Raw genomic sequence first — 26,872 nt, forward strand, 5'->3', positions numbered from 1 at the left:
TTCAGTGAAGACATCACGGACTTCATCACCCCACACGCGCTCCCCTCCAAAGACTACATCCTTCTGGGAGACCTCAACTTCCACCTTGAAAAGAACAACGACCGCAACACCGCCACCCTCTTGGACAACCTCGCCAACCTCGGACTTAAACAACTGGTCACTTCCCCCACCCACATCGCAGGTCACACTCTCGACCCCATCTTCACCTCCAGCAACCATGTCTCCTTCAGCCACACTACGGATCTCCTCTGGACTGACCACAGCTGCGTTCACTTCACCTACAACAAGCCGAAACCCATCATCCACCTCCAACCAACTCTACAAAGAAACTGGAACAAAATCACCACAGAGCAGATCTCCACATCGCTCCTTCAAACCTCCCCAGCCCTCTCTTCTAACGCCAACGAAGCCGCCTCCAACCTCACCCTTTGGTTATCCAACACCGCCGACACCTTAGCACCACTGAAAAAACGTCAACACAAACTTGGCATCAAGAAGGCCTCATGGTTCAACGACGACCTCAAGAAGTCCAAGAAACTGTGCCGCTCCCTTGAAAAGGACCCATCCACCAGCAACAAGGACGCCTTCAAAAGCGCCATCCGTACTCACCACAAACTGATCCGAAAAGCCAAGAAAACAGCATTCAAAGATCGACTTGACAACAACGCCCACAACAGCAAGGAACTTTTCAACATCGTCAAGGAATTTTCCAACCCCTCGGCCAACTCCAACGACATCACCCCCTCTCAAACCCTCTGCGATTCCCTAGCCTCTTTTTTCCACAACAAGATTGCTGACATCCACAACAGCTTTGACAACCAACCCGGAAGCCAACCCACCCTACCATCAGCTGACCATCTTCCCCCCGTTAATACCCTTAACGCCTGGAACCCAATCTCCACTGAGGACACCATCCGCCTGATGAATTCCATCCACTCTGGATCCCCCACAGACCCATGCCCTCACCACATCTTCAACAAAGCAGACTCCATCATAGCTCCGCACCTCCGAGACGTCATCAACTGCTCCTTCAACTCCGCTACCTTCCCAGAAGACTGGAAACACGCTGAACTCACCGCCCTTCTGAAAAAACCAACAGCAGACCCCACCGAACTCAAAAACTACCGCCCCATCTCGCTTCTTCCATTCCCGGCCAAAGTCATCGAGAAAGCTGTCAACAACCAGCTCGCCGCCTTCCTCGAAGCCAACAAATCACTCGACCCCTCACAATCTGGCTTCCGAGCCAAACACAGCACTGAGACCGCCCTCATCGCAGCAACAGACGACATTCGAACTCTACTGGACAATGGAGACACAGTCGCCCTCATCCTCCTCGACCTCTCTGCAGCCTTCGACACAGTCTGCCACAGCACCCTATTACAACGCCTCAGAAACATCGGAATCCAAGGAAAGGCACTGGAATGGATCACCTCGTTCCTCACCGGAAGAACCCAGAGAGTCCGCCTCCCACCATTCAAGTCCGAGGCCTCTGAAATCATCTGCGGCGTACCACAAGGATCCTCACTCAGTCCCACCCTCTTCAACGTATACATGAGCCCCCTCGCGGCCATAGCCCGCCAACACAACCTCAACATCATCTCTTACGCGGATGACACTCAACTGATCCTATCTCTCACCAAGGACCCCAGCACCGCCAAAACTAACCTACACGAAGGAATGAAAGAAGTCGCCGAATGGATGAAACAAAGCCGTCTGAAACTGAACTCAGACAAAACAGAAGTCCTCATCTTAGGTAAATCCCCCTCTGCATGGGACGACTCCTGGTGGCCGGAAGCCCTCGGAAATGCACCCATCCCGACAGACCACGCACGGAACCTTGGCGTCATCCTGGATTCTTCACTCTCAATGAACAGACAAGTCAGCGCCGTATCCTCTTCCTGCTTTAACATTCTTCGCATGCTCAGAAAAACATTTCGCTGGATCCCCTCCGAAACAAGGAAAACAGTCACCCACGCTCTAGTCACGAGCCGACTGGACTACGGAAACACCCTCTACGCAGGCACCACCGCTAAACTCCAGAAGAAACTACAACGAATCCAAAACGCCTCAGCCAGGCTCATATTAGACATCCCACGCAACGAACACATCTCTGGTCACCTTAAAGACCTCCACTGGCTACCCGTCAATAAGAGGATTACTTTCCGACTGCTTACCCACGCACACAAATCACTCTACGACATCGGACCAGATTGCCTCAACTCTCGACTGTCCTTCTACACCCCCTCCCGCCAACTTCGCTCTTCCAGCCAAGCCTTCGCCACTGTACCTCGCATCAACAAGACCACCATGGGAGGCAGATCCTTCTCATACCTGGCTGCCAAAACATGGAACTCACTCCCCGCTTACCTTCGCCTCACCCAGAATCACCTAGCGTTTAAGCGTGGGCGGAAAATCCGTTCCGCTCGCGGATTTTGCGGATTTTCGGGAAATCCGCAATCCGCGAGATTTGCGGATTTCCCGCAAAATCCGCAAATTCGCACGCAGCGGATTTTTTTGGCGGCGCGCGGCGTTGGTGATACAATTTTTGCGGCGCGCGGCGTTTATCATCGTTTGCCGAGTTGTTTTTTTCGATAGTTTGCGAGTGCTGCGCCATTTTGGATCTTGCTGTGTGATCCCGCGGGAATTGGCGAGCGCGATTACGTCATCGCGGCTTGCCAGCGAGAGTTTGTCAACGCGAGTACGGCGAGATCACGTCTCGCGGTACTTCGCAAATTGCGAGATTTGAGATGCGGCGCGCGAAAATATAAATTTGCAATTCTGCACAAGAAATCCACCAGCAAGCAGCATAAACCTTCTAGAAATGATGATTTTTATGTGAATAACTCCTTAGTTTGACATTTGCCTGCACTTTTTTAGCGAGGAGTCCATTTTGGGGAGGGGGGCAGGGGGGTGGGAGGAAGGAAGTGCCCCATAGTCTTCAACTTCCTGTTCCTGTTCAGCAGGCTCCTCCCAGTGCTTTGTCCATCTCCTGGTCACTTTTCATTCGGATGTGGACCTGGAAGGATTACCTTTTGTGGATGCTGCTGGATCTTTGGATTTGAGGCCTTTTTGACTTTCTTTGGATCACTGTTGGATTAGAAATTTTACAAGTAAGTTTGTTTGGGGCATTACAGTTGCTGCAACTAAAAATTTGGGATTTTCGATTTTTGGGCTGTTTTGGGGCCTTTTCCCAGGGGTACTCAGTGGTGGGTGGACTGATTCTTTCTGTGGGTTGTCTTGAATTTAAACATCATGGAGGCCATAGATGAATTGGGATTGTGCTGATTTTTCTGTGTTTTTCGATTTTTTTTTTTTGTAAAATTTTGTGTTTTTCGATTTTTGACCTGTTGTTGGGGCCTTGACCAGGGGTAGTGAGTGGTGCATGGGGCCTAGTCTTTCTGTGGGCTGTCTTGAATTTAAACATCATGGATGGAATGGGATTGTGCTGATTTTGCAGTGTTTTTCGATTTTTGGGGGTGTTCATGGGGAGGGACATGCCATGTGGCTGGTGGCCATTTTGAGTGCAGCTACAGGCACTGGCCATGTGCTGGCAGGCAAGTGGCCATTTTGAATGCAGGCTTTGTTGTTAGGCCTCCAACCATTTTGCCTACTTTTCAACCTTTATTTATGCCAGGGGTAGTGAGTCTTGCATGGGCCTAGTATTTCTGTGGGTTGTCTTGAATTTAAACATCATGGAGGCCATGGATGGAATGGGATTGTGCTGATTTTGCAGTGTTTTTCGATTTTTGGGGGTGTTCATGGGGAGGGACATGCCATGTGGCTGGTGGCCATTTTGAGTGCAGCTACAGGCACTTGCCATGTGCTGGCAGGCAAGTGGCCATTTTGAATGCAGGCTTTGTTGTTAGGCCTCCAACCATTTTGCCTACTTTTCAACCTTTATTTATGCCAGGGGTAGTGAGTCTTGCATGGGCCTAGTATTTCTGTGGGTTGTCTTGAATTTAAACATCATGGAGGCCATAGATGAATTGGGATTGTGCTGATTTTTCTGTGTTTTTCGATTTTTTTTTTTTGTAAAATTTTGTGTTTTTCGATTTTTGACCTGTTGTTGGGGCCTTGACCAGGGGTAGTGAGTGGTGCATGGGGCCTAGTCTTTCTGTGGGCTGTCTTGAATTTAAACATCATGGATGGAATGGGATTGTGCTGATTTTGCAGTGTTTTTCGATTTTTGGGGGTGTTCATGGGGAGGGACATGCCATGTGGCTGGTGGCCATTTTGAGTGCAGCTACAGGCACTGGCCATGTGCTGGCAGGCAAGTGGCCATTTTGAATGCAGGCTTTGTTGTTAGGCCTCCAACCATTTTGCCTACTTTTCAACCTTTATTTATGCCAGGGGTAGTGAGTCTTGCATGGGCCTAGTATTTCTGTGGGTTGTCTTGAATTTAAACATCATGGAGGCCATGGATGGAATGGGATTGTGCTGATTTTGCAGTGTTTTTCGATTTTTGGGGGTGTTCATGGGGAGGGACATGCCATGTGGCTGGTGGCCATTTTGAGTGCAGCTACAGGCACTTGCCATGTGCTGGCAGGCAAGTGGCCATTTTGAATGCAGGCTTTGTTGTTAGGCCTCCAACCATTTTGCCTACTTTTCAACCTTTATTTATGCCAGGGGTAGTGAGTCTTGCATGGGCCTAGTATTTCTGTGGGTTGTCTTGAATTTAAACATCATGGAGGCCATAGATGAATTGGGATTGTGCTGATTTTTCTGTGTTTTTCGATTTTTTTTTTTTGTAAAATTTTGTGTTTTTCGATTTTTGACCTGTTGTTGGGGCCTTGACCAGGGGTAGTGAGTGGTGCATGGGGCCTAGTCTTTCTGTGGGCTGTCTTGAATTTAAACATCATGGATGGAATGGGATTGTGCTGATTTTGCAGTGTTTTTCGATTTTTGGGGGTGTTCATGGGGAGGGACATGCCATGTGGCTGGTGGCCATTTTGAGTGCAGCTACAGGCACTTGCCATGTGCTGGCAGGCAAGTGGCCATTTTGAATGCAGGCTTTGTTGTTAGGCCTCCAACCATTTTGCCTACTTTTCAACCTTTATTTATGCCAGGGGTAGTGAGTCTTGCATGGGCCTAGTATTTCTGTGGGTTGTCTTGAATTTAAACATCATGGAGGCCATAGATGAATTGGGATTGTGCTGATTTTTCTGTGTTTTTCGATTTTTTTTTTTTGTAAAATTTTGTGTTTTTCGATTTTTGACCTGTTGTTGGGGCCTTGACCAGGGGTAGTGAGTGGTGCATGGGGCCTAGTCTTTCTGTGGGCTGTCTTGAATTTAAACATCATGGATGGAATGGGATTGTGCTGATTTTGCAGTGTTTTTCGATTTTTGGGGGTGTTCATGGGGAGGGACATGCCATGTGGCTGGTGGCCATTTTGAGTGCAGCTACAGGCACTTGCCATGTGCTGGCAGGCAAGTGGCCATTTTGAATGCAGGCTTTGTTGTTAGGCCTCCAACCATTTTGCCTACTTTTCAACCTTTATTTATGCCAGGGGTAGTGAGTCTTGCATGGGCCTAGTATTTCTGTGGGTTGTCTTGAATTTAAACATCATGGAGGCCATAGATGAATTGGGATTGTGCTGATTTTTCTGTGTCTTTCGATTTTTTTTTTTTGTAAAATTTTGTGTTTTTCGATTTTTGACCTGTTGTTGGGGCCTTGACCAGGGGTAGTGAGTGGTGCATGGGGCCTAGTCTTTCTGTGGGCTGTCTTGAATTTAAACATCATGGATGGAATGGGATTGTGCTGATTTTGCAGTGTTTTTCGATTTTTGGGGGTGTTCATGGGGAGGGACATGCCATGTGGCTGGTGGCCATTTTGAGTGCAGCTACAGGCACTGGCCATGTGCTTGGCAGGCAAGTGGCCATTTTGAATGCAGGCTTTGTTGTTAGGCCTCCAACCATTTTGCCTACTTTTCAACCTTTATTTATGCCCAGGGGTAGTGAGTCTTGCATGGGCCTAGTCTTTCTGTGGGTTGTCTTGAATTTAAACATTATGGAGGGCATGGATGTATTGGGATTGTGCTGATTTTGCAGTGTTTTTCGATTTTTTTGTGCTCTATAACTGAACTGATGTTCCTCTGTCTTCCATTTTTTTTAGGTGCACAAGACTCAAGAGAACCACCAGTGCCAGGAAGAAGTCCTGCAGCGGTGTGTGTGTGCAGCATAACGTCACGCGACGTCACGTCTGGCCTCAGACAACTCTACAATTCGTGCAACTGCGGCCTGCTGTCTGACCTGCTCTGAAGAAGATGGCCCCAAAGAAAGTTCTCCGTAGCTCCTCTAGCAAGAAAGTTGCTAGTAAGGAGCAGAAGAAGCAAGTTACCAAGGAGGCTGGTGTGCCACCCACCACTTTTTTTGGGAGCAAAAAAAAAAGTACGCCTGCAGCAGCAGGATCTGCTGGGGACCAACCTGAGAGCAGCACCCCTGCTCCATTGGGTTCAGTGCCTCCACCACCACGCCAACTTAAGTCAAAGCCCTTGAGTGCTTCAGAGGCAGTCAGTGTACTTCTCCAATCACCATCGACCAGTGATGTTGGCTCATCGCAAGAAAGTAGCAGCAATGTCCCTGAATCAACACAGGTTGTTGTAACTCATCTGACAAGTGTTGAACAACCACAGCCGCAACAACAACACCATGTGCAAGTACACGCCCAAGTACATGTGGAAGGAGAGGCAGCAAAAGGAGATGCGCAAGCAAAGGTGCATGGACGTTCACAAGTGCCCACAATAGTTGTTCCTCCCGAAGTAGGGGCACATTTGGAAATCGACAATGAAGCTGAGGTATCATTGGAAGCCACTCCTCCTGATGATCATTCATTGTCTTCCACATCCCTAGCAAGGAAAAGATCAAGGGGGGTGTCTACATCTTCTTCAAGCCCACCTCGTTCTGGTGCAAGTGATCTGTCTTGGGAACCACGACAACTGCGGTCTGACAGTGAGGCAGAGGCACACCATGATCTGCCACCGGTACCTAAGCGTAAAAGGAAGGTCGTCCAAAAACTCAAACCTATGGAGTGTGATGAGGCTCAACAAGAAGTGACAGATACTGCTGGTGATGAAGCCTCTCACGATGACGACGAGGCAGTCATCACAAAGGTCACTGCAGCCCCACCGGGCATGCAGCAAAGAGACATTTTGACCCTATCCCGAGAAGCTGCTGAGCGTGATGATGATGTCGGCGAGGAGGCAATGGAAATGGAATCATTAGATTTGGAGTTAAGTAGTACACCAAAACCTACCGCTTCCATATTTCTTCCTCGCAAGAAGGTACCCACCTCGTCCTCGACCTCAATTCGTGGTGGTGAAAGTGCAAAACGTACTGAAGTTCGGCAATCCACATCCTCCACTTCATCTGTCATTAGCAGCAGGACCACCACCACCAGTATCGCCGCCTCCTCCGGCCCCCGAAGACATTTCAAGTCTCCAGTTTGGGACTTCTTTAGTGTTTGCCCAAAAAAGGAAAACGTAGCCATTTGTAGCCTTTGTAAGCTTCGATATAGTCGTGGTAAGCTTGGTTCTAACTATGGTACCGGAGGCCAGAGAGGTCATCTTGAGAGAAGGCACCCTGTCGAATGGTTTCCGCACCTAGAGGCGGTCAAGAAAGCCGGAATTGCACGTAATGAAAACGTTGATTTGTCATCTGCTGATGACGAGGAGGTAGAAGAAGACGATTCAAACACTTCACTTACACCCAGTTCCCATGTCAGCAGCACACCCCATGGGAGCCACACTAAGAGTGTGGGAGAGAGTGAGACATCAATGCGGAAAAGTTCATCAGCGAGCGTAACTGGGTCGAAGAGATCATCATCATCCCGTAAATCATTGGTCCAGGGCAACATTAAAAAGATGTTGTTTACAGAAGCGCAATATGAACGCAACCACCCAATGACCCGTCTGTATAACACTAAGCTGGCTAAAATGCTAGCTCTGGACCTTCTCCCTTTTTCTTTTGTAGAAGGGGTTGGTTTTCTAGAATTAGTGACAGTGCTCTGCCCTAAATGGAAGGTTCCTAGCCGGTTCTATTTTGCCCGAGTTGCGGTTCCAGCACTACATGAAGATGTTCTGAAGGTGATTGGGGCAGCTTTGGAGAAGAGTGCTGTTCACACTATACATCTGACAACAGACATGTGGACCAGTGGCGCAGGCGCTGATTACATGTGCATCACTGCACACTGGGTCTCTTTTTCAGGGGCTAAAGCAAAGCTAAACTCAGGTGTTGACACTAACATTGTTTTTAAAGGTGCTCGGAAACATGCAACACTAGCCATGTTTGGTTTGGAGAAACGTCACACAGCAGAAAACATTTTGGATGTCTTTAACACAAAGGTCCTTAACTGTCTGTCCCCACTAAAACGCAAGGTTGGTTATGTTTCCACAGACAATGGCTCCAATATAGTTAAGGCCATGAGGGACGGTTACTATTTCAGAGTGCCGTGTTTGGCGCACTGTATAAACCTGGTTGTCCAAAAATTCTTGGGTAATAAACGCAGTGCAGCGTACAGTGTATTGGACAACTGCCGAAAAATTTGCAAGCATTTCAGGCATTCTTTTAAGGCCCGCAAGCAGCTGAGGAGCATGCTATATCAAAGTCAAATGCCAGTGAAAGCACTCATCCAGGAGGTGGTAACACGTTGGAACTCAACCTTCTACATGCTTGAGCGTCTGTATGAGCAGTATACGCAACTCAATCAATATTTCTTGAAAGAGGGTATAGAGGAGCTGAGGATGGGTGGGCCGCAATGGAACATAGTTGAAAGCCTAACACGCATGCTTCGTCCTTTTGAGGTCTTCACACGTGCAGTCAGCAAGGAGGACTCTAATTTGGGAAAAGCTATCCCATTGTTGTACATGCTGGAGGACCAACTGAAGGAGGTGTGTTCTGTGTTTCGAAAAGATGACAAAAAGAAAGACTCTTTGCTTCTGGCTGAGAAATTATTAGAGCTCCTACAAGGTGATGAACGTCTTCAAAAGATCCACTCAGAACAGCATTACATTTGTGCTACTATTCTGGATCCACGCTACAAAAAGGCGCTGGCAGGCAGAGCATTCTTTCCTTTTGCTGATGAAGATGTTACAAAGTACAAACGTTGGCTAGCCTTGTCAGCCAAGAAGTTTGAAACAGAACGGCTGGAAATTGAAGGAAATGGCAGTACATCAGCAGGCCATCCCCAGTCAAAACAATCCACTTCTGCACCTGTGGCTGTGGCACAAGTGACCTCTCAGCCGTTAAAGACACCGGCAACCGCATCATCTGCACGAAAGACAGCAGAAACATTGGAGGCTGAAGAGGATTGGCTAGCTCTGCGTGGGTTTGGTTCTCAAAAGGCCAGAGGCACAGCAAGAGCTACGCAAAGTGGAGGAACCTTGGAGGAGGACCTTGAGTCGATGGTGAAGGACTATCTGAATGACTCCACAGAGGTCTATGTTAATTCTGACCCATTGGCGTATTGGCATGGGAAAAAAGAATTGTGGCCACAGCTCACCAACCTGGCTTTAAACTACTTGTCTTGCCCACTCGCAAGTGTGTCTTCTGAACGGGTTTTCAGTGCGGCTGGTGGGATTGTAACTCCCAAACGGAGCCGCCTCTCGCCCAAAAATGTGGAGAGGTTAACAATGATCAAGATGAATCAGCACCTCATACCACCAGATATAAGAGTACGAGAGAGCGTGCTGGATGAAGAGGAGGTGGCCAGCACCATAGATGAGGGAATTTCTACTCTGTCAGGTGGCACTGACCTCACCCGGGCTGAATTCGCAGAGTATGATGACGAAGCCTTATTCTTATTCCTGGACCGTGATTCCGACTTCGAGCCCTGAAAATGAGACAACGAATCAATAACTTTCTTTTTCATCCTTATTCACTTTTATTCCTGTGTGTCTGTCTTTCTTTGTTGTGCACAGTTAATATAATTCAAACTTTAATCAGATAATCACAAAGACAAGCCCATCAGCAGAACTGTCTTCACTTGTTTGCTAATTTATTTGAAGGTGCCGCAGTCTGCATTCCTCAGGTTCACAAGTTCAGAAGAACATGCTCCTCTATCCTCCTCCTCCAGACTCCTATTTCCATCAAAGCAGAGGGCTGGTTTACGCCCAATGAAGAAAGACTCAGCACTTGTGGGGGTGTTGTTCTACCTCTTTGCAGGTGAGTTGACGGGTCTGGGGCCATTGCTGGGAAGCACTAAAAGTGGTTTGTGCCAAATCCGAGGCGGAAATTTTTTTGTGTTTTTGATGACTTGCTTGCCTTTGAGGTGCTCTTAGGGGGGGTTCCGTCTGTTTGTGGGTGAGTTTCATGGTCTGAGAGCATTGCTGGGACACTCTAATCTTGATTGCATTTGCTTTTCAGGAAATCCGTCGTGCCAACCCCGACTTATGGCCCAGCTACGCAGCGCGTTTGGACCGAAGGCCCAGAAATATTGCAAGTATGAGAGTTTGCTTTTGGCCTGTTTGGGGGTGTTATACTTCTTGGCGGGTGGGTTGCCGGGTCTTGGGGCATTCCTGGGAAGGTCTAATACCGGGTAGAAGTGGTTGGGACAAAATCCAGGCCGATTTTTTTTTGGGCTATTTCTGACATTTTGCTCTATGTAGCGTTTTCGGGGGCCTGTTTGGGGGGCTTCCTGGTGTTTGCGGGTGAGTTTCGTGGTCTGGGAGCACTGCTGGGACACTCTAATCTTGATTGCATTTGCTTTTCAGGAAATCCGTCGTGCCAACCCCGACTTATGGCCCAGCTACGCAGCGCGTTTGGACCGAAGGCCCAGAAATATTGCAAGTATGAGAGTTTGCTTTTGGCCTGTTTGGGGGTGTTATACTTCTTGGCGGGTGGGTTGCCGGGTCTTGGGGCATTCCTGGGAAGGTCTAATACCGGGTAGAAGTGGTTGGGACAAAATCCAGGCCGATTTTTTTTTGGGCTATTTCTGACATTTTGCTCTATGTAGCGTTTTCGGGGGCCTGTTTGGGGGGCTTCCTGGTGTTTCTGGGTGAGTTTCGTGGTCTGGGAGCACTGCTGGGACACTCTAATCTTGATTGCATTTGCTTTTCAGGAAATCCGTCGTGCCAACCCCGACTTATGGCCCAGCTACGCAGCGCGTTTGGACCGAAGGCCCAGAAATATTGCAAGTATGAGAGTTTGCTTTTGGCCTGTTTGGGGGTGTTATACTTCTTGGCGGGTGGGTTGCCGGGTCTTGGGGCATTCCTGGGAAGGTCTAATACCGGGTAGAAGTGGTTGGGACAAAATCCAGGCCGATTTTTTTTTGGGCTATTTCTGACATTTTGCTCTATGTAGCGTTTTCGGGGGCCTGTTTGGGGGGCTTCCTGGTGTTTCTGGGTGAGTTTCGTGGTCTGGGAGCACTGCTGGGACACTCTAATCTTGATTGCATTTGCTTTTCAGGAAATCCGTCGTGCCAACCCCGACTTATGGCCCAGCTACGCAGCGCGTTTGGACCGAAGGCCCAGAAATATTGCAAGTATGAGAGTTTGCTTTTGGCCTGTTTGGGGGTGTTATACTTCTTGGCGGGTGGGTTGCCGGGTCTTGGGGCATTCCTGGGAAGGTCTAATACCGGGTAGAAGTGGTTGGGACAAAATCCAGGCCGATTTTTTTTTGGGCTATTTCTGACATTTTGCTCTATGTAGCGTTTTCGGGGGCCTGTTTGGGGGGCTTCCTGGTGTTTCTGGGTGAGTTTCGTGGTCTGGGAGCACTGCTGGGACACTCTAATCTTGATTGCATTTGCTTTTCAGGAAATCCGTCGTGCCAACCCCGACTTATGGCCTAGCTACGCAGCGCGTTTGGACCGAAGGCCCAGAAATATTGCAAGTATGAGATTTTGCTTTTGGCCTGTTTGGGGGTGTTATGCTTCTTGGCGGGTGGGTTGCCGGGTCTTGGGGCATTCCTGGGAAGGTCTAATACCGGGTAGAAGTGGTTGGGACAAAATCCAGGCCGATTTTTTTTGGGCTATTTCAAACATTTTGCTCTATGTAGCGTTTTCGGGGGCCTGTTTGGGGGGCTTCCTGGTGTTTGCGGGTGAGTTTCGTGGTGTGGGAGCACTGCTGGCTATATATACTTTACTTTGCAAGAGGTTTGAAGCAAATCCATGGTGGCTGAGGGGACTTAGGGCCTAGCTGCAGAGCGCGCGCGGAGTGATTTGGGAAATTTGTGAAAAAGTGACTAAGTCCCCATTTTTGTACTTTTGCTCTTTGGCTGTTTGGGGGTCTTCTACTCGTTTTCTCCTGGGTTGACGGCTCTGGGGCCATTGCTGGGAAGCTCTAATACCGGATAAAAGTGTTTTGGACCAAATCCCAGGCGGAATTTTTTTTGTGTTTTTGATGACTTGCTTGCCTTTGAGGTGCTCTTAGGGGGGGTTCCGTCTGTTTGCGGGTGAGTTTCGTGGTCTGGGAGCACTGCTGGGACACTCTAATCTTGATTGCATTTGCTTTTCAGGAAATCCGTCGTGCCAACCCCGACTTATGGCCGAGCTACGCAGCGCGTTTGGACCGAAGGCCCAGAAATATTGCAAGTATGAGATTTTGCTTTTGGCCTGTTTGGGGGTGTTACGCTTCTTGGCGGGTGGGTTGCCGGGTCTTGGGGCATTCCTGGGAAGGTCTAATACCGGGTAGAAGTGGTTGGGACAAAATCCGCGCGGAAAAGCCTTTAGTTTTGGCACTTTTTGTAACTTAGGGTTCGTTAGGGTTAGCCCTAGCAGCAGGATTGCATGTGTTTCGGGGTGTTCTAGATTTTTCAAACTGAGTTCTGGGGTCTTAGAGCACTCGTGAGAATGTGTAATTTTGGTTGCAAGTCATTTGAAGAAAATCCATGGTGGGAAAGGGGGGATTTGGCATAGTTAAAGAAAGCCTTTGCCACTATTCTTAACTTAGGGTTCGTTAGGGTTAGCAGTATTTCTATTGCATGTGTTTGAGTGGGGGGGATTTCGAGTCTTGGAGCGATGCTGGCTATGGCTACTTTTGCTTGGTTGCTTGCAAGTGGTTTGAATGCAATCCACGGTGGGTAATGGGTAATTAGGGTACTTCGGCCTACTTTTACTTTCAAAGTAAGTTTTGTCACCAGTTTTCTGCTAGGCCTCGTTTTTTGAGATTTGATTGGGGGTCTTCTACATTTTTGCGACTGGCTTTAGTAAGGGTCTGGGTGGGAGCACTGCTAGGAAGATCTAATTTTGTTCTAAAACACAGTTTACAGTACACCTAGCTTGAGGGGCAAGATCCGATACATTAATTTGCCCATACATCCTTCAAAAGGTGACTCAGAGTACGCACTTTCAAAAACATTGTACTGTCTACTAGGAAAAACAAATTGTGACTTTTTGCACTCCACAGCCTACATGCCTTATATTTATTTATCAGTGGTGTTGTAATATTATATCACTTCCTGTTTTTCGTTGAATAATTACAGGCCGGGTTTCAGTCTCTGCAATGGGGAAAAAAGGATGGAGTCAGGCTTCACAGTAGCGAGCCACAATTCAGCATCAGGCAGGCAGTGGACAGGGTGTCTTCTGGTGACCAACATCGATGGACGAAGCGTCGGCTGCAATGGAGGAGTGCCGCTAATAGGAGGATTTTTTTTCTGCGGGCAACTTACTTACCACTTCCAACAGGACCACTACAACCACATAGATACAGTATCCCTTGCCTTTTTCTCTGACTGTGACTGCATTTCTTGGCTCTCTCTCTGCTTCTACATTGATCCCTTAACACATCACTTAGTCCACTCCACTATCACATCTGCACCACACATAGTCATTTGTAAGTGCTCCTACGTAATTCGCAAGTCGCAGCACGCCCCAGGCCGTAGAGGACTGGGATGGCCCCAATGATGAAGCATGTCACCAAGGGGCAACCCTGGTGAGTGAGGGGACACCTAGAAAAAAAGCAATTTCTCCTTTTCTATCTACTATACCTTCTGTCAGGTTACGCAGCCCCTAAGCGCCTACCGTACTATGAAACTACATTTCCCATGAGTAGGCGGGAGACTTGCAGACTATTTAGTGAGACTATATGAGAGAGTACCCTTGTATGTTAGGACAGCACTTCACTGATGCCTGTCTTGTCTTCTGTTACAGGTATCCTTTCCCTGCTGACCCTACCTTTACCCATCCCACATTTTTTATTTTAGTTTGTTATTTTTCTCCCCCGCCTAATGCCTCGAACACCCTGTGTTTACACTTCTGGGTGTTGGTGACATTTGGAGGCGGAACCATATTTGCATCGACTGGATCACGGGGAGTAAACCTGACACCTTCCAGACCAACCCCATTGAGTGTTGTTGTAAATGGATTTATAGTGACCAGCAAGGCTCTCAGGTATCTGGCTACAGAGACCTTATGTTGAATATAGTTATCAATATTTCCACCCACGCCCTGTACTGTCGCATTCTTTCTTCCACAGTTGTCGAAAGTACTAATTACTTTTAACTGACATGCATGCAGTTACAGTAGTGTATGCACTTTCAAAGATTGAGGGATAGGTTTGTACCCAAAGATTTGTTTATGTTCACAATTGTTCGTCCATGCTGTGCTACTTTTTCTTGTCTCCCAAAACCTTTCCCAAAAACCCCCGTACCCATCCATTTTTCAAACCCTAACCCTCTTCCCCCGGGCTGTGTGGTTTTGATTGATGTGTGACTAAATTACAGCAATAAATCCACACACTTGCTGGGGAGGATAAGGTGATAGCAACAGGCTGGTGAAGAAATCCGAGGATATATTCTTACTCTGCTTGACAAAGACCCATGGCTAATGTCAAAGAACTTCAACCGAATTAGTTATACTTTAACATTTGTTAGGCTACAACGTGGCACTGTTCTAGTGTACTTCTGTCACCTGCTATATTCTGTATTGTACCTTTGTATTGCTCAGGAGGACAAACCAGATTTCATTTTCTTTTTTTCATAGGCAAGCAACTGCCACTGTGTCACACCAGTAGTACCACCGCTATGAGGAAATTTTATCCGCCCAGGATTGCCAACCTTATTTGCTGTTTCCCGTGGAGCCAGCCCTGGGCCTAGCCCTACTTGCAAACAGAAATTACAGGTAAGATAGGCGTTTGGTTGGAGGTAGTATAATGGAGTATTAGGAGAGACGAGAGATTTGATTGACGGTAGTACTACTAAAGTCCTAGGACTATTCAGGAAAACAAACTTACTGTTATGTTAAACCCCCACCCACCAGACTCAAAAGCAGTAAAAAACAGGTATGGTCAGATAAAGTTTCAAAAAGTATATTTTTATAGCCCTAACAAAAGAATCTCCCGCAAGACCCTCCCTAACCCCAACGATTGTCCTTCAAAAGTCCCCAAAAATCACAACTCCCAATTCCCACCCCCCAAAAGTCTCTAAAAAAGGGGCAAGGGACACTATGGCAGGGTGCTGTTGGAATTAGCAGCCAGGGCATCATGCTCCTTGCGGAGGGTGGCAAGTTCGAAGCGGAGGCCCTCCACCACGTTCTTATAATTATGGACCTCCTGCTCCAGGTAGGACAGTCTGAGGGATAAGCGGCGCCGGTGTGCCTTGCAAATCCTGTGAGGGGCAGCTGCTTTCTTTGCTGCTGGGCGGTGGCGTTTGGCTTTGGTAGCCCGGCTCCGTACCGCTGGAGCACTGCGCTGGCTGGCAGCCCGCACGGAGGAGGAGGCAGCTGTCCCAGTGGACGTTGTTGTTGTTCCAGACTGCGTCTCCTCCTCCTCCAGGGCCACCAGCCGCCGATATTCAGCCACAGTGGCATCCAGCCTCCGTTGCCGGGCCATTCGAGCCTGCTCCTTCCTCCTTGATGGTGTCTTGGATTTGGAAGGAGCAACTACATGAAAAAAGAAAGACATAGTCTGTAACCAATGCTCCTTAAGATTAACACAAAATGATTGAGCAGAAAGTTGTCACAGTACAAGTAGCAAATTGAAAGCACAGTGCATAACTATTGAGGACAGTATCTATGTAACCTCCGACTTCTTCATCCTTGCTCTAACATTAGTGGGAGTTTAAGGAACAAATTCTACGAGCACTATGGACTTCTATTACAGTCGACTATGACAGTACACCACTCTTATTCTTCTTCTTCTCTCTTGTTTAGGACAATTGGTACGTTATCTTATGCAAGCCGGCATAATGCCAGCGCAGTGAACTTGCACCCGAGAAAAACAGACGCACACCATGGTGAGTGAGACAGACTTGCGTTACTGTACCGGTCCAGTACATGCAGGTGGTGAAGCTCTTACTTTTCTATTACGGGTGGCACTGAGAATACTCTGTTAAAAGGGCTACTGCTTAATTAATTTAGCTTTCACCCTACAGTGCAAATGAGTATTAGAAAAGGAAAATGAAGAAGCTAAATTATCTGATTATCTATCACTTCACATGGGATGTATTTGATGACATATGGGATGACTTTAGGTGCTTTGCTTATTATTGAGTGAACAGTGATACCCCCACACATGAATGACGTACTACTACTAAACTAAAGTTATTAAGGGAGGTAGGGAGTGCCCATCGTAATAACTGGATATATGCTGTGCTTGCAGTTGCAATACAAACTACTGCTACTATTCATGGTAGTCTTTGGACAACGTTACAACTTCTTTTCCTTGCCTTTCCTACACTGGAACGGACGTGCGGGTGCGGTGTTACATGCTCTTCAAAGTAACACTTAGTTCATCCAGTGACCGTCTACTCTCTCTAGATTCACATATGCTATCTAAGAGTCAGATAGTACCATGAATGATCCAGGCATCCATCCATTCAAAGTATATTGCAGACATACAGTTTCTGTCTCACCCACCCAGGCTGTTCTCCTTCCACCCATCCTTGCTTCATCATTCACCCAGCCATGCACCATACCATTTTCTTACCTTCCCAGCCACCTCGGGGACCAAGCAAACACATATCATTCTTCTTTGCCAGTCATCATTACATTTCTCGTGCTTCCACACTTACTTACACCCTTCTTTCGCTTTTCGTTCATCCCATCCATCAAGTTCACCTCAGATCTGATTGGGATTCTTCTCGCCAAAAACTTCACAGCTAAGTCGAAGTACATTTAGAGGAGGCTACTACCTGCTTTTTTTATAATACACCCGTGCAGAAAGCACACTCTGCAGTCTTCAATCTCAATGACTAAGGAATGTATAGCTTACCTCTGCCCGCCACCACCGTGTGAACCCTCACAGGCATGTCCTTTTCCGGCACTTGCACCGCCTCCTCCCCAGAGTTGTCCTCCTCGTCCAATGCCACCACCTCCGCGCTGGCCCCGTCTCCAGATGTTCCACCTACAAAGTACATTTAATAATGTTAGAATACACCACTCACTACTATATAATATTTGGTCTAGGAGGAAGAAAGAAATGTGAAAAAAGTGTACAATTTAATAATTTTTGACTGTGTACTCTAGAGTAAAAATGTCCCTTTTTCCAGGGAAGGCTGTTGTCTTGCTGCACTTTTTGGCACAACTGATGAATGTTTGCTTTTTACTTTTTAACACGCACCACTTTTTCTCCTAACAGACAGAACCTTGACTTCTAAGAACACGAGCAGGATCAAGTTCAAACCAGGTGAGAGCTCGGCTCGACCACAAGAAATGTGTCCAATTAATCGTCAGCACTAAGCACTTTTCCATTTTCAGTTACACGTTCACTTTTATGACAAACTTGAATTTAATAAATGTGTTTACTTTTAATAAAGCTTTTAAACTTAAATAGACTCTGTGGTTTTTGGTCCTCCAGACTAGAGTGGATGAGCTAAAGGTTTTCGAATTTTTGCAAGCATGATTCCGTGCCTCTGCCATCGGTGACTTTGGGAGCGAAATGACTCTGCCACACTATCTAGTCAGTAAGGAGATTGGGGGTTCAACTACAAAGTCTGTTATCACTGAGGTATGTGGAAAGTCTAACAGTTACAGCACCTATTATAATTGATAAGCTAAGCGATGCATTATTTAGTGTCCATAGTTCTGTTTGTGCAGATTTGTCCCTGCAACAGTAGTAGAATGGATTGTCCTATCCAAACCAAAAGTAAAGTAGTATCTTATTATTTCTTGGTGGTGGTCATTCACCTTTTTATTGTTGGCAATGGTCAAAGCATAAACATTTAGAATACTTGAAAAGACATTATGGACAATCCCAGAGGACTACACTCAGTGCATAGAGCTATTGCTGACTAGAATGGGAGTCCAATGGAAATGCCAAATGTGCAATCTTAGTTAGCTACACAGACAGACTAATAAGAATAATCTAGTAATACCACACGGAGTCATAGGGATAAGAATTTAGATCCTGTCTACAAGAAGATCAAAGACGATTTAGAAAAAATCGAATGAGGAACGCTAGGAAAAAATAAGTACTCTATATTAAAATTAAAACTTACTGGGGCCAGCAAAGGAGCCCTCGACTGCCCGGTCCTGGCCTGCATCGACAACAGCACCCTCCTCCTCCTCCTCCTGTGTCCTCCTCTTGCCCCTGGGGGAAGCTGATGTACAACATGAAAGAAAGAAAAACAGAAAACATGGATCATATTTATTTCTCAACCAAATCAAACATTTAAAAAAGAACTAACAAAGTAACAAAATATTTTTGCGAAATAGCAAATAGGGAACGACTCCACGGGATATATTATTGACCAATCTCATGTGGTCGACTACGTCATTACTTTAGTATTGCTTGATTTGCGGACCGTCGAATTGGAAACTACCCTATGTAACTCACTAAACAAAGTACTAAAAAGGTTTGCCTAGGATTGGCAGGCAGCAGTCCGCAGCACGCAAAGTGACAGCCAAAGTCCATCGTGATTGAAGATCAGCGACAACACTAAAGTTTCCTACTACATTCACCAGTCATTAAAATACTCAAACTATTAATCCACCACCACTATTTCTTCTTATCGCCATGTGTACAAAGGAAGGACTGGACTTGAGTCTGTAGGGGCTGATTTATAAGGCCCTTGCGGCTCTTTTGCTCCATTGTTGCGTGACTTTTGTGACGCAGCGACAGCACAAAAGAGGCGCAATGGTGCGGCGTATATTAACAACGTGACGCATCTGGGAGATGCATCACGTTGTAAAGCCCTGCGCCAATAGGGGTGTTCCGGCGCAAGGGAGGGCGTTCCTGCGCAGGAACGCATCCTAAAAGTGGCTGAGGGAAATCTACAAGATTTCAATCAGTCACTTTGAGGACAATGATGCGTGACTCAAACCCTGCGCCTGCTTGAAGCAGACGTACGGCTTGACGCAGCATTGGGGAGATAGGGCACCCCAGAGAATTGATGGAGCTGCACCATCGTTGCGACGCAACTCCAGCAATGCGCCACCTTTACGGCACAGATGCGTAACGCTTTGGTGACGTTTTGGGCCCATGGCGCGCCGCATTGTAATACGGCGCACCATGGGTGATGGTGGCGTGACGCACAATTACTGGCGCATCCCTGCAACTTTGCAGGGATGCGCCGGTAATTAAAAATCTGAACCTTAGTGTGTAGCATTGCGCAGTTCTTTCAACTACACTCATACATAATTTCACAGGCCAATGAAATGAACACAAAATCTAAAACAAATAAGCATAGTAGCAACACTACTGAGAAGGAGAGCAGTGTACCTGAAATGCACAGAAGATTTTGAAATAAAATGTACCTACAATGTAATGAGCAGCATTATTGCTCTTGGTAAAAAACAAAAATTTGCAATATAATAACACAGCAGGAGAAAACATAGTAGTAAAGACATAGCTACTACTACTCACCAAGCCCGGGGATCTCAAGGCCAAGGAGGTCGAGCAGATCTCGCTCACGGGTCAGGACATCCGTCCAGCGGTGGGTGGCCTGGTTGTAGGTGCGCCAGACCCGAGAGTGGTGGTAAATGGCCTGGCACACCTTCTCCCACCGCTTCCGGCGCTCCCGGGCCCCGTACCCGGCACTGATCTTGCCGCCTCCCATGATGGTCCTGGGGAGGCGGCGCTGAACATAAAAAATGAGTTGGGCCACCTCCTCCGGGGTAAAGATCTCCCGTGGCATCACTAGCTCCCCCCTCAAACGCCCGCACGGGAGCCGGACACGGGGTGCGGGACCCTTCCCCTTCTCGGGATGCTTCCCGGCTCCCTTCACCATGGTCTGGGCGGAAAGGAATAAAGAAAATAGAATAGGGAAGAGAAGAAAAGAAAAGAGTTTACAAAAGTAGTTTAAAATTAACCAAAAGTAGCAGTAAACACAAAAATATAGGGCTAGAAAAATAGAGGGATAGATAATAAGTAAAATAGATAAAAAAAAACTTCAAACAAGCAAAGGATGGCAGAGATTGACAGAGGATACAAAGACCATGCCCAGAACCATAGCAATGAATGAGAAACAAGATGGCCGCGCCCGTTCACGACCGCGCGGGTAAGTTCGCGCGAGATTTTCCTTGCGAACACGCGCGAGACTGTACTGGCAAACCGCGGACTTTGCGAGATTACACTTCGCGCCCGGAAACGGAAATACGTCAGGCAAACAAGATGGCTGCGCCCTTGAACGACCGCGAGGGTAACTTCGCGTCTTGCGCTACGAGCGGCTCGCAAAAACGCACAAAACCTTGCCAACTAACACGCCGCAAAAAAAACAAATTGCATATTCGCACGAATTTGCGGCTTCCGAATCCGATCTTGCGCGTGTTCGCACCCCGCGAACCCCGCGAAATTGCAGAAAAACGAGTTTTTCAAAAGTGAAAGCACTCGGCAGGGGCAAGAGTTCAAACTCATCATTAGTAGCAATTCCCGGTAGTGCTTCCTGACTGGGGCCCCTCCAGAATTCAGTTGCTAGTTGCAACAATTGTATGACCCTGCTCTGACCCTCACAGCAGGCTCATACAATAGCTACAAGTAGGCCACAAAGAAGGTCCTGGGGAAAAAAAATGCACTGCAACAGAAAGCAAAATTACAGATAAGGAAGCAGGTGCCAGACTGGAATTTTAAAACAGTGACACATTAATAAACTAACCCCAAATTAATTCATCTGAGTTGAAGCAGGGATGGTGTGCTTGCTTTTCCCCCCCATAATCTACAGTAATGATGAACCAGAGGGTGGCATTGATGTAACAGAGGGTTGCAGTGGTGAAACAGAGGGTGCTGGGAACCTGTGATGATGAACCAGACGTAGAAACAACATAATTCGCGACCGTTGCGCGACGAAATGTAAGTTCGCAATTGCGAACTGGTACGAAACCCTCGCGAACTGGCAGAAATCCTTGCGAACACAAAAAAAAAAAAAAATCCGCAAATTCGCAAGAATTCGCGGATTTTGCGGATTGCGAGTTCAAAAATCCGCAAATTCGCGAACGCGAGATCCGCAAAATTCGCTCATGCTTACTAGCGTTCAGAAAGCAGCTTAAAACGTGGATATTTGACAAATAATCCTCCTCCCCTTCCTAAGCGCCTTGAAACCCTCTGGGTATGTAGTGCGCTATATAAATGTTTTGACTTGACTGACTTGACTTGACTTGTGTTTGACATGTATTGGTATTTGACTCACAAAATAATTGCATAGATAAAGGTTTTAAAACTCTCCAGAGTCTGTGGTTATTCAAAGAAATAAAAGTAAATGTAATTTATACCTGTTATGCTAACAACCTAATCTATCGACCAGAGAAAATTAAGAGCTAAGGTGTTGAAGTTTGGTATCAATTGGTGCACAGATAAAAATATATTTCAAGGTAAATCAAGTCCTGATTGCCAGTGCATGATTGTCAGCTTATTTTATGAATGTGTTATGGGCCCAGGTGAGTATGGTGATTTAGAATAAACCCAAGCTGGTAATCTTGCTGCATCAGGGGGCGCAACAGCGGTCCCCTTCCTAAGGAGTCTTCGGGGGCCAGGGTGGGCTCCTGATACCCCTCGGTGGGGACAAACTTCACGGGGAGTGCGCCGGCGCTCCCTGGCTGGACTTTGGTGCGACGGAGCCCGGAGTTGGGATCCCGGGCCCCTGGGGCAGCTTGTGTTCTACCGCGAGGAGGCACGATGGCACTTCCCTCCCTCCCCAGTCTTGTCGGGAGGCAGGGTGTGCTCCTGGCAACCCTTTTGGGCAGTTTCACAGGGACCGCGACAGTGCTCCCTAGCTTATTATCTTCTGGGGGTCGCCCTCGAGACCTGACCCACCCCGGGGCATTTTCTGGACCGGCGGAGAAGCCCCGCGCGCTTCATCGTCAGTTGGCCAAAGGTCGCCTACCTTCTGGGGGATATCTCAGCGCCCAGGGAGCCGATCTTCCTGATTTTGGCCTCATCTTGCTCCCGGTGACACTCCACAGCCACTGGGAGCACTTTATTCTGCCCTATGGGTCTCCTAGAGGATGAAGGCAGCAGTGAGCATTCTTCACTGGCTCCCTGCGTCAGCCTTTCACCTGGCTCTTTTCCTGGGCCTCTCTTCTCCTTGCGCAGAGGCCGAGGCTTCTAGTCACTTGCCATGGTCTCCTCTTTTGGTGCAAGTCAGAGTCCTGGGCCATTCTGGAGGTTCTTCCTTTCAGCTGTCCATGGTGCCAGGCTCCAGCACCAGTTGTCCTCAGCAGACCACACTCCAGAGAGTGGTCCTCTTCCTGTGCAGACTCTTTTTAAAGAATTAGGAGGGGGCTGGCATGAAGTCTCTGTTTGACCTATCACACAGCGACACATCACTTCTCTGCCCCTGCTCCCTCCTTCCTGCCCAGGCCTCTGGGTTTGTTCAAAATGGTGTCACCCAGGGGTCTCATGCCACATGGTCTCTGAGAGTCCCTTCCCCTCTCATTGCCTTCTCTCCAGAGCACCTTGGTGCCTGCCACCAGGTGTCAGCTGCTGATGGATGTCTCTGTAGCTCCATCCATCTTCTCTTCTTGGAGTGGAGGCCTTCACCCTTGGAATGCTTGTGGTGCAGGGCTGGGCCTCTGATGCTACAGCTTGAGGAGGGAGATCATTAATTCAGCCTGGCAGGGTTAGCCCCAGCCAGGCCCTGGTTATGAGCTGACTCAGAGGAATATGACATTTCAGTATGACCCAAAAGCAGTACAACTATGAATATGGACTCTGCAGAATACTTCTTCTCACATACGTTACAGTGAACTTTAGTGTGTGTCTGGAATTTGTAGGCTCTAGGAAAGTAAAACTAGCCCATGTGCTCCCTATACTCTTAGGAGAGTAATGAAGTGAAAAACAGTAAAGCACACTGACTTTCCCTCAAATGTTTCTTCCCATTGTAGAAAGCCCATTCCATGTCACCACCCAGTTCTGCATAAGTCCTACGACACCATTCAATTAGTAGCTGCTCCAGGGCTGTGCACGCCAGGAATCACCTCTGAGCACCCCTTACACTTGTGCACACGCATGTACACACGTGTCTGCATTTAACCAGCCTAGTGCCCCTTACTCTGGCTGCAGCGCAGTGGCGAGTAGGCCACTGGGACACCTGTAAAATACACATGCAGTCCCTTTCATCATGAGTTCACTGTGGGTGAGTCCCAACTTATGAGGGTCTCCCATAGTAAAAGCTCAACAAATAGGTGTTTTAAAAGCGAAAAATCCGGGCGGCTCAGATGCCCAGAACCACCTTCTAACACCAACCTTCCCGATTCTGGGAGAGGCTACTGATTTCAAGGCAGTTTCAGAGTTTTGTAAAACTGCCAAAAATAGAATGTTTTTTGTTTGTCATGCAAGCTTTAATCTCCCCTCCAAGAACCTCTGACCTCAAAGGTTAACTAACACACTGTCTTAATTGTGTAGGGGAAGATTAGAGCAAGCCAGTGGAAGATTAGAGCAAGCCACAGATCTCGGCATTTTATTTTTGTCAGGTTTACGTGCAAACAAAAGCAGAGTTTAAACTCTGTTTGGTTTGCACTATGTTTTATGTCCCACTCGCCTGCTTGAAAATGTTGGCATATATGTTAATTGCCATACAACCTGGCCTAGCTAATTAATAGTAACTAAGATAAAAACAGTTGGAAATCCTACTTCCTAAAATAAAACATGCATTTCCGGATTAAGAAGCATCCGTTTCCAAGAGTCGAAAAGGGAAGTGACCTCTTAAACGAAAACATCAGTTAGAGAGTCATGTGTGTAGCAACCTACCAGCATTCATTTCTTCAGACAGGTCGGGCACGTTATCGCGAGTGACAGTCGTTTAATCCCTTTGTGCTCCGAGAAGGCCTTTGCCTGAGCATCATAGGCATTGTGTTGTTTTAAAGAAAGGCGCACAAGGATGTGCGCGACCAACGGTCGCTGTCCATGTGGGCGGAGCCGCGTGCACTCAGCCGCTCCGGGGCGCTTCAGCTAAAACAACGGGGGAGGCGACGCGGCCCCACACGCCACTATGGCGCCCTGGGTGCTCTTGTGGGCCCTGGGCCTGCTGTTCGTACCGTTTCTTCAAGGGGCGTTTGTTGAACGCACACCGGACGGTTATGAGGTGATCATCCCACGGATATTGTCGAGCGACTCGGAATCCGGACTAGTCTACCAAATGGCCACGGCAGGCCGGACCTACATCCTGCACCTGCTGCAAAACACAGACCTACTAGACCCGGGCTTCTCAGTCTACACCCAGAACAGCACGGGCCAACTGATCGAGGAGCCAGCCTTCTTCCCCCGAGAACACTGCCATTACTACGGCTACGTGGATGGCATCTCTAGCTCTAGCGCCGCCATCAACACGTGCTCCGGGCTTCTGGGCTTCTGGCAGACAGGTGCCTTTACTTATGCCATTGAGCCTGTTAAAGGTTCTGACTCGTTTCAGCACGTTGTATACAAGGTGGAAGATATGGAAACCGACGTAAAGCCTTGCCTTACGGTTCGTGCGGAAAGAACCCCCAGAGAAGAGCTTTACCACAAAATGCGACAAAAAGAAAACCGCCGGCACTCTAGTCAGGCACACTTCATGCAGATTTACGTCGTAGTTGACAATGACTTGTATCAGTACTATCACAAGAACATCACTCTTATTACTGATAACGTTATTCATGTTTTGAACATGGCGGATGCTATGTTTGTACCATTGCGTCTTCAGTTAGTTCTATCTGGATGTGAGATCTGGAACGTAAAGAATGTAGTACCATCATCTAAATACGTAAAAAAGTTTCTCTTGGACCTAGTGACCTGGAAAGAAAAGGATGTAAGTTCACGTCTAAAAGTCGACATGGCTGTTTTAATGAGAAAAGACCAGATTCAAGGTGCCAGTGCGGGAACTTTTGATGGAGAGATCTGTTGGAGTGAAAATGCATTACTGTTTCTTGCAGTCAGTCATGATGTTTTGCCTGTAGTTGCTGGACATTTAGCTCATGTGCTTGGTCATTCCATTGGTATTCCGCATGACTCAAACTATACAAGCGAATGCCTTTGTCCTCAGGCCGCGTGTATCATGCTTCATGGTGGAATCTCTGCAACATCATTTAGTGTTTGCAGTTTGCAATATTACAACAGTTTTATTGCCCAAGGTGGCGGATACTGTTTGCAAACTGTACAATCAGCTTCTTTGCAAAAGCAATACACTTATCAATACTGTGGCAACAGAATAGTAGAAGGAGAAGAAAAGTGTGACTGTGGTACCAAAAATGAGTGCATCACGGATCCATGCTGTAATAGTGATTGTAAACTGAGAAATAATGCTCAGTGTAGTTCTGGTGAATGCTGCAAACGGTGCCAGTTCATTAAACAAGGGATTCCTTGTAGAAAACCAGTTTCTGAGTGTGACCTTGCAGAATATTGCACTGGCATATCAGGCATTTGTCCTGAAGATGTTTATTCTCAAGATGGATCACCATGTAATGACAATCAGTCATACTGTGTAAGTAACATATGCTACGACTATGACCAGCATTGCCAAATGCTTTTTGGTAAAGAAGCAGTTGTTGCTGCAAAGGAATGCTTTGCCTTAAATAACATTGGTGACCAGTTTGGAAATTGTGGTTTTCAAGATAAAGGTGGGCCACCAATAAAATGTAAAACTGCAGATGTTATGTGTGGGCGAGTTCAATGTGAAGCAGGAGAGGATAATTATATATATAAGTTGCATTCTGTTACAGTGCAAACACCCTCTGGAAATGTGTCTTGTTTGAGTGTAGATTTCAATAGCATACCTGACAGTGGATCTGTTGCAGACGGGGCACAATGTGGTATTGGGAAGATTTGTCTGGATAGAAAATGTGTTGAACTGTCAGTTCTTGATTATGATTGTGATATTCAGGAACACTGCAGTGGTCGTGGAGTTTGTAATAGCAATAAGAAATGTCATTGCAATAAGGGTTGGGCTCCTCCAAATTGCACCTTTGGAGGATTTGGCGGAAGCGTTGATAGTGGGCCTTTAGTTTTAGACTCCTTCATTAGTTATATTCCTCCAGAACAGGGGATCAAAATTAAAGATTTTGAATATAGAGAATGCCCTTTAAAAAAGAAAAGAGATCTTGAAATAGGTTTGGGTATCGCTCTACCTTTACTTGCTGTTGGCATTGTTCTTGCAGTCATTTATAGACATGAAATAAGGTCATTTTTCGAAAAATAATATCTTAAAAAATAAAATATTTCTGCTGCCACGAAACTGGGGCTACATAGTCAAATGTTAAGTACTTATTCTATCTGGTATGTTTATCGTCAAAGTTGTTCATATTTTACATGACTCTTGTTGGTGGAATGTAAAACGCAAGGCTGTTGGAAATGTAGCATTTGAGAGCCTTTTCCAGTTCAAAATAATTCTGTCTACTGTGTTTGTGTTTTGTGTCGTTATTACAATAGCGTTAAATTGTTGCAGACTTTTAATTTGAACACTTTAAGCGCCTTGAGACCCTCCGGGTGAGTAGTGCGCTATATAAATGCTTTGATTGATTGCTTGACTTATATGTAAACATAACCATCCTTGTTTGAAGAAGAACAATTATCATTTCTTTATTACTTCATGTAAATTGAAAG

General features: G+C 47.0%; 1 pseudogene; it reads left to right on the forward strand.

The window, feature by feature from the left end:
- The first annotated feature begins 24,263 nt into the window (after positions 1–24,263).
- On the forward strand, positions 24,264–26,468 carry LOC147728695 (disintegrin and metalloproteinase domain-containing protein 9 pseudogene; annotated as a pseudogene).
- Positions 26,469–26,872: the final 404 nt, after the last annotated feature.

The sequence above is a fragment of the Lissotriton vulgaris genome, chromosome 3_1 (genome assembly GCF_964263255.1).
Source record: "Lissotriton vulgaris chromosome 3_1, aLisVul1.2, whole genome shotgun sequence".
Lineage (NCBI taxonomy): Eukaryota > Metazoa > Chordata > Amphibia > Caudata > Salamandridae > Lissotriton > Lissotriton vulgaris.